The following is an 8,627-nucleotide window of genomic DNA, read 5'->3' as shown; positions in this document are numbered from 1 at the left end:
TACTACAAGCTGCCACTGGCATCCACCTACACAGGCACTGGAGAGTATTCACAGAGCCCTAAAGGCGGGTCTCTTCCTGATGAATGGTCCTGAGTAGAAAGTCTGCCCCTGGGGCAGGGAAGAGAAAGGGAGGAACAAAGAGAAGGGTGGTTCTTTTGAAAAAGTCTTCAAAAGAGCAGACAGTGCAAGGTCCAATCTGGTGATCACTCAGGCCCACCTCATCCTCCAGGCATAGTTCTGATTTTCCGGTGGGCCCCCGTTGTTGTTGTTGTTCAGTCACTAAGTCATGTCCGACTCTTTGCGACCCCATGGACTGCAGCATGCCAGGCTTCCCTGTCCTTCACCATCTCCCAGACTTTGCTGAGATTCATATCCATCGAGTCAGTGATGCCATCCAACCATCTCATCTTCTGTCGTGCCCTTCTTCCCTTCTCCTCCTGCCTTCAATCTTTCCCAGCATCAGGGTCTTTTCCAGGGAGTTGATTCTTTCCATCAGGTAGCCAAAGTACTGCAGCTTCAGCTTCAGCATCAGTTCTTCCAATGAATATTCAGGGTTGAATGGGCCCCAGACCCTTTTAGAAATTGAGCAAAAGTAAGAGAAAGATGCCTGGGCATAAATGGGGCAGGGGTTGTGTCTTCCCTTTCCAATATTCAGGTACCCTAATTGAATTTCCTTTCTAGTTAAAAACATAGAAAGGCAATTAATGGCACTGTTTCAATTGAGATCCTGTCAGCAAACAAAGTGCCCATCGAGTAAGAGATAAAACCTGACTGAAGGGTAAAAGGGCAGTCAGATGGAAACTGGGAAGAAGCCAGGAACCAGAACAAACATTTCCACGAAACAGGAGGCAAAGGCTCCATGGAGGTCTATCCTGATTCTCCAGAGAGCAAGGTGGAATGGAGGACCTGCAGAAGTATCTTTTTTGCATAACGTGCCCTAGGAGAGGGGCTTCCCAGGTGGAGCTAATGGTAAAGAATCCCTCTGCCAATGTAGAAGTCACAGGAGACATGGGTTCCATCCCTGGGTTGGGAATATTTCCTGGAGGAGGAACTGGCAACCCACTCCAGTATTCTTGCATGGGAAATTCCATGAACATAGGAGCCTGGTGGGCCACAGTCCACGGGGTTGCAAAGAGTCAGGCACGTCTGAGCAACTGAGCATGCACACCGTAGCGGGGGCATCCTGGGCTGACCTTGTGGCCCAGAAATGTTTCCTCTTGAGCAGAAGCACATCAGAGAGCAGGAAGCTAGGTGGAACCAAGTGTTGGACACAGGTGAAACGAGCCTGTGCGATGAGAAAGTGAAGTTACGAACATACAGGTAAGTGGCCAAGCTCAGGGATTCTTCTATGCATGGGGACATGTGAGGCTTGCTGAGTTCACTGGACTCCCTCCTATACACCCTGAATGCCAGACAATGAACAAAGCAGTGGAGATTAAAATCTTTTTGCCTTACTGGCAAACTGGAAAGTATAAGAATGTTCATCACAGAGCTACTCATATTTGTGAAAAATTGTCCTCAACTAGGGGCTGCTGAAATAGATGATGGTGCATTGTTTGAATGACTTTCAGGCAGCCATCTAAAATGATGGTGTAGAAAATGGTCTAAAGAGCTTTCTCACTCCTACTTTGAGCTGTGGGGTCATTTTTCCTTTGAACTTTTTTTTTTGGGGGGGGTGGTGGGGCCAAGCAGCAGCTCATGGGATCTTAGTTCCTTGTCCAAGAATCGAACCTGTGCCCTCCGCAATGGAAGGGCAGCATATTAAACACTGGACCACCAAGAAAGTCCTTCCATTGAACGTTTCAAAGCAGATTTAGCCTTCAGGGTGGGATGCAAATAGCCACACCCTTTCCTTCCTTGACGCTCATTGCAGTGTGAAATGATGTCTCCCAAGTGTTTGCTCCACGTAGGTTCAGATCACACTGGGACCACCTACAGGGCAAGACCCTTTAGCCTCTCTTATGCTCAGTTCTGGGCTTCCTTGAATCCACCTGCAATGCAGGAGACTTGGGTTCAGTCCCTGGGTTGGGAAGATTCCCCTGGAGAAGGAAATGGCAACCCACTCCAGTATTCTTGTCTGGAAAAATCGCATTCTGGACAGAGGAACCAGGCGGGCTACAGTCCACGGATCGCAAGAGTCGGACATGATTTAGCGAGTAAACCACCAGCAGCAGCCTCTGTTCTGCTCTGTAAAGCAGAGGGAGTAAGAGCAGACCGCCTTTCACTTTATGTCCTAAGGGAGAGGAGACACATAGCGGTGACAGCCAGAGTGCTTATTACAGGAGACCAGGTCTCCATCCCGTGCTTGCTGAGCTTGGTGGCTCAGATCCTGACTTAGCTACCTTCCTCCTGGGTGGCCTTGGACAAAGAACTTCTGCCCTCTGTAAAATGAGGATAACAAAACATGAGGATGGGGGTTAAGTGCATTAATGTAGCTAAAGTGCTTATATTGAGAATTAATATTAATATATCTAAACGATTCTGTCCAGTAGAGTAACCATCAGCTACCTGCATCCATGGAGCACTTGAAAATGTGGCTCCTTCAGACTGAGGTGTGCCCTAAGTATAAATGCACGTTGGATTTTGAAGACTTAATAAGAAAAGAGAATGCAAAATATCTCACAGATAATTAATATTTTACATCTTTTAGGATAAATAGAATATATTTTAGAGTTACTTTCACTTTTAAAAAAACTTTTAATAATACCGAGCAGTTACTAATTTTCCCCTGGATATCTCCCATATACTCATTAGGTGTACATGTTTGTTACTTGGAGAAGGGAATGGCTACCCACTCCGGTATTCTTGCCTAGAGAATCCCATGGACAGAGGAGCCTGGTGGGCTACAATCCATGGGGTCACAAAGAGTTGAACACGATTGAGCAACTAACACTTTCACTTTTCTTCTTCGTACATGCTTGTATTAACATACATGTCTGTTTGTATTTCTTCCTATCTAAAATTTTTTTGGTCATGCCAAACAGCATGTGGGATCCTAGTTCCCTGAACAGGAATTGAACCTGTGACCCTTGCATTGGAAGCTCGGAGTTTAACCAATGCAATGGACCACCAGCAAAGTCCCCAGATACCTTTTTTTTTTTTTTTTTGAGGGGGTTAGGGTTAGGGCTCTTACTTCCCTGATTAGGGATCGAATTTGAATCCCCTGAAGTGGAATGTAGCGTCCCAACCACTGGACCACCAGGGAAGTCCCCTGTCTGTATTTCTTAAACAATAAATAAAATAACATGCAGCTACTAGACTATTTTAAATCACCTAATTGGCTGGCACTGCAGGTTTATTAGCTGGCTTAGAACACAGCCAACCTGGCATGTAGCGGGAATAGTTGAAGCTACTATCAGACAGTAAAGAATCCGCCTGCAATGTGGGAGACCTGGGTTCAATCCCTGGGTTGGAAAGATCCCTTGGAGGAGGGCATGGCAACCCACTCCAGTATTCTTGCCTGGAGAATCCCCATGGACAGAGGAGCCTGATGGGCTATGGTCCATGGGGTTGCAAAGAGTCGGACATAACTAGTGACTAAGCATGTTAGTGTTTAGCGCTTGGCACTTGGTAAGCACTTATCAAGTGGAAGTTTTTGTTCTGAAGACTTCTCAGGGGCCCTCTCTTGCTTCTGCTTTGGAGATCTATGCCTGGGAGGCACTGTCTGTTTCCCTGCAGGATTTGTCATAATCATCCAGGGGGAGAGCTTCCCCATTTTTCCTTTAATCTTCCCCACCCCCAAGACCTCTCCAGGGATGTCTACACACACACACACACACACACACACACACACACACAGGTGCAGACTTTCTTGATGTGCAGTCCTCCAACACCTCCTGTCACTCCTGTGGTTCCGGTCCCCAGTCACTTTGTCCCACACTGAGTTCACCTGGCCTGGGCTTGGGGATTCCTCATTCTCTGCTTTATGCCCAGGCCCTGTGCTTCTGAGGCTTGATCCCCGATGCTCAGACAGATGGAATGTTGCCAGCAGGGCCTGTTTGCAAGCTGCCAAAAGGATGCCCAGAGAGGCCTTTACTCTGACAAATTCACTCCTGGGGCCCCCAGGTCTATCCTCAGCCTGGCAGCTGGTGGAGAGAAGATGGCATCTTAATTGTGGACTTGGACGACTCAATTCTTCAGGGGCCCAAAGTACACACCAGATGCCACATTTCCACGGCCTTTAGCAGCGTGAGAACTGTTATTCTTTCAGTGAGTATCTGGATCAGTCACTTTGGCTGAGGAAGGGGAGGTGCCAGGGACATGGTTAAACACTGGAGGAACTGAACAGCTTTACTGGGGTCTTAACAGGAACTTGGGGGAAAGGGACCCCCCATCAGAGAGAAGAAGACAGGGGAGAAGATCAGAAAAATGAAAAGGGGCCAGAACAAAATAGCAGGAGCCTCTGCCTGGGAGGTGTGTGTCCAGTGAGAAATCCCAGTGGCAGGGACAAAGGACCTTTTTTAAAACAAGTGTGGTAAAATATACTTGGTTTCCCTGATGGCTCATCAGGTAGACACAGGAGATGTGGGTTCAATCCCTGGATCAGAAAGATTCCCCTGGAGGAGGAAATGGCAACCCACATAATACACATAACATAAAATTTATGTTTTTAACCATTTCTAGGTGTATATCCTCCTTGTTCAGAGCCATCACCCCATTCCATCTTCAGAATTCTTTTCATCTTCCCCACACAAAATTCTGTACCAATTAAACTATAACTTTCCATTCCTCCAGCCTCTGGCAACCACCATTCTATTTTTTGTCTGTGTGACCATTCTCAGTACCTCATATAAGTGGAAACATACTGTACTATGTTTGGCTCATTTCACTTAGCACACTGTCCTCGAGGTTAATCCATGGGGCAGCACGCATCAGAATATTCTTCCTTTTTAAGGCTGATAACATTCCATTGTGTTGTTGTTGTTGTTCAGTGACTAAGTTGTGTGCGACTCCTTGCGACCCCACAAACTGAAGCACGCCACGCTTCCCGGTCCTTCACCAGTATAAACACATTTTGTTCATCCATTCACCCATCGGTAAACACTTGGGCTGCTTCCATCTTTTGGCTGTTATGATTAATGCTGCTATGAACATGGGTATACAAACATCTCTTTGAAACCCTGCTTCCAATTCTTTCAGGTATCCACCTAGAAGTGGAATCGCTGCATCATATGGTAATTCTACTTTTAATTTTTGAGGACTGGTATACTATTGTCTTGGAGAAGGCAATGGCACCCCACTCCAGTACTCTTGCCTGGAAAATCCCATGGACGGAGGAGCCTGGTAGGCTGCAGTCCATGGGGTCGCTAAGAGTCGGACACGACTGAGTGACTTCACTTTCACTTTTCACTTTCATGCATTGGAGAAGGAAATGGCAACCCACTCCAGTGTTCTTGCCTGGAGAATCCCAGGGACGGGGGAGCCTGGACTGCCGTCTATGGGGTCACACAGAGTCGGATACGACTAAAGCAACTTAGCAGGGTAGCAGGTAGCATACTATTGTCTGCAGTGGCTGTGTTAGGGGAAGCACACTGACCGAAACCGCCCCCCCTGGCCAGGCACCCTAGTAACCATTTGCATGAGTTGTTTTATGACAGGAGGTCCTGGTAAGGAACATGGAACTAATAAGCCACCAGCAACCGGAAGAGTTCAGGAAAGGTCAAAAGGAGACACTATGTGTCTGACTACCTCCCTGAATCCTTCTCACTGGCATCCATCTTGGCTGAGCGATGCATGTGCCACCAGGAAGGACTCTGAGTCAGAATGATTGGCTAAAGACAACCTGGAAACTAATGCCATCAGCATAAAACCTGAGATTGCGAGCCACATGGCAAAGCAGTCCTCCTGGGCTTCCTTACCTCACTGCTTTCTGCCCGGGAGCCCCTTCCCAATAAAATCTCTTGCTTTGTCAGCGCATGTGTCTCTTCAGACAATTCATTTCCGAGTGTTAGACAAGAGCCCACTTTCGGGCCCTGGAAGGGGTCCCCCCTCCTGCAACAGCTGTATCATTTTACATTCTCACCAACAGTGTGTTAAAGTTCCGATTTCTGAAAAGACAACCTACTAAATGGGAGAAAATATTTGCATATGATATAACAAATAAGAGTTAATATTAAATGTACATAAAGAGCTCATACACCTCAACATAAAAAACTGCCAAACAACCCCATTGAAATATGGGTGGAAGATCTGAATAGACATTTTTCCAAAGAAGACTTACAGATGGCCAACAAGCACATGAAAAGATGCCCAATATTGTTAATCATCAGAGAAATGCAAATTAAAGCCACAATGAGATATCACCAAACATCTGTTAGAATGGTTATCATCAAAAAGACACAGTAAATGGTGAGGATGTGGAGAAAAGGGAATCCTCATATACCAGTGGTGGGCATATAAATTAGTGTAGTCACTGTAGAAAACCACACTGAGGTTTCTCAGAAAACTAAAAATAGAACTGCCAAACGATCCAGCAATCCCACTCCTAGGTATACCTCCCCCCAGAATTAAAACACTAATCTGAAAAAGTACACACACCACAATGTTCACAGCAGCATTATTTATAATTGCCGAGATATAGAAGCAACCCAAGTGTCCATCAACAGATGAATGGATAAAGAAGATGTAGGATAAAACAACAAGAACAACATAATGAATATTACTCAGCCATAAAAAGGAAAGAATTTGCCAGTTGCAACAACATGGTTGGATCTATAGGGTATTATGCTCGGTGAAATAAGTCAGACGATATCACGTGTATGTGTAATCTAAAAAATAAACTAGCGAATATAACAAAAAGAGACTCATAGATATAGAGAATAATCTAGTAGGTTAACTATGGGAAGAGGAGACAGGGGAGGGAAAAGATAGGGGCAGAGAATTAAGAGGCACAAACTTCTACATATAAAATAAATAAACTGCAAGAATATATTGTAGGAAACAGGGAATACAGCCAATATTTTGAAATAACTATAAATGGAATTGGAGAAGGCAATGGCACCCCACTCCAGTGGAATTGGAGAAGGCAATGGCACCCCACTCCAGTACTCTTGCCTGGAAAATCCCATGGATGGAGGAGCCTGATGGGCTACAGTCCATGGGGTCGCTGGGAGGCGGGCAGGACTGAGCGACTTCACTTTCACTTTTCACTTTCATGCATTGGAGAAGGAAATGGCAACCCACTCCAGTATTCTTGCCTGGAGGATCCCAGGGATGGGGGAGCCTGGTGGGCTGCCATCTGTGGGGTCTCACAGAGTCAGACACGACTGAATCGACTTAGCAGCAGTATAAATGGAATACCACCTTTAAAAATTGTGAATCATGGCCTTCCCTGGTGGCTGAGTGGTAAAGAATCCTCCTGCCAATGAAGAAGACACAAGTTCAATCTGGGAAGGTCCCACATGACACAGAGAATCTAAGCCAGTGTGCCATGACTATAGAGCCTGTGCACACCAAGCCCGGGAGCTGCAACTACGGAGCCCATGTGCCACAACTGCTGAAGCCTACATGCTCTAGAGCCCGTGCTCTGCAATAAGAGGAGCTACTGCAATGAGGAGTTTGCCAGCACAACTAGTGAGTAGCACCCACTCGCTGAAACTAGAGAAAACCCCTCACAGCAAGGAAGACCCGGCACTGCCAAAAATAAATAAATAAATAAAATTTATTAAAAAAAATTGTGAATCACTATGTTGGACACCTGAAGCTTATATAATATTTTACATCAAGTCATACCTCAGTAAAACACAAAAGAGTTGTGGGAATTCCCTGGTGGTCCAGTGGTTAGGACTCAGCGCTTTCACTGCTGTGGCCCACATTCAATCCCTGATTGAACTAAGATCCCTCAAGCACACGGTGCACCAAAGAGGGGGAAAATGTTCCAGTTACTCCGCATCCTCACCCACGTTTGTCATTCTCTTGTTCTTCTTCCCTGACTCTGAGTCCGGGACGGGTGGACAGCAGAGGAGAGAGAGGATGGAGAAGGGAGAGGAAGGGGCTCGGGAGGCAGTGGTGCTAGACTCCTGCCATCGGGGCCTGGAACACAAGGCATCTTGACGCTTGAGCCCGGGGAATGGTGAGGAAGATGCCAGGGGTCCCACTTCCTATGACGGGAGTGAGAGAAGATTCTGTTTAGATCTCAAGGGCCAGGGCCATCCCAGCTGGCACACAGCTCACGGCCTGGGCACTTGGTCCCTGCCTGAATTTACCTCGTGGGCAGACCATCTCCAGGCCAAGGGAGGAAGGCCTGGAGGGCTGGGATCAGCGCAAGGGGCGGTAAGGGGCTGCACGCCTGGGTGACTCTGCCTGTGGGCGGGCCCCCCGCCCCTCCCTGAGTAGACACTGCCACCTTCTGGCCTTTGTTGACCAACTGCCCCACCCCATCCCAGGAGGAGCTTTGTCTTAATCAAGAAAGGGAACTGAAATGAGGTTTCTTTTACATAAGTGAACCTGTGTGTGTGTGTGTGTGTGTGTGTGTGTTTAGTCACTGACTATGACCCCCACGGACTGTAGCCCACCAGGCTCCTCTGTCCATGGGATTCTCCAGACAAGAACACTGGAGCGGGTTGCCATGCCCTCCTCCAGGGGATCTTCCTACCCAGGGACCAAACCTGTCTCCTGTAATGGCAGGC

The sequence above is a fragment of the Bison bison genome, unplaced genomic scaffold (assembly GCF_000754665.1).
Source record: "Bison bison bison isolate TAMUID 2011002044 unplaced genomic scaffold, Bison_UMD1.0 scf7180017864155, whole genome shotgun sequence".
Lineage (NCBI taxonomy): Eukaryota > Metazoa > Chordata > Mammalia > Artiodactyla > Bovidae > Bison > Bison bison.
The sequence above is the reverse complement of the archived record's forward strand: the minus strand, read 5'-3'. Positions refer to the sequence as shown.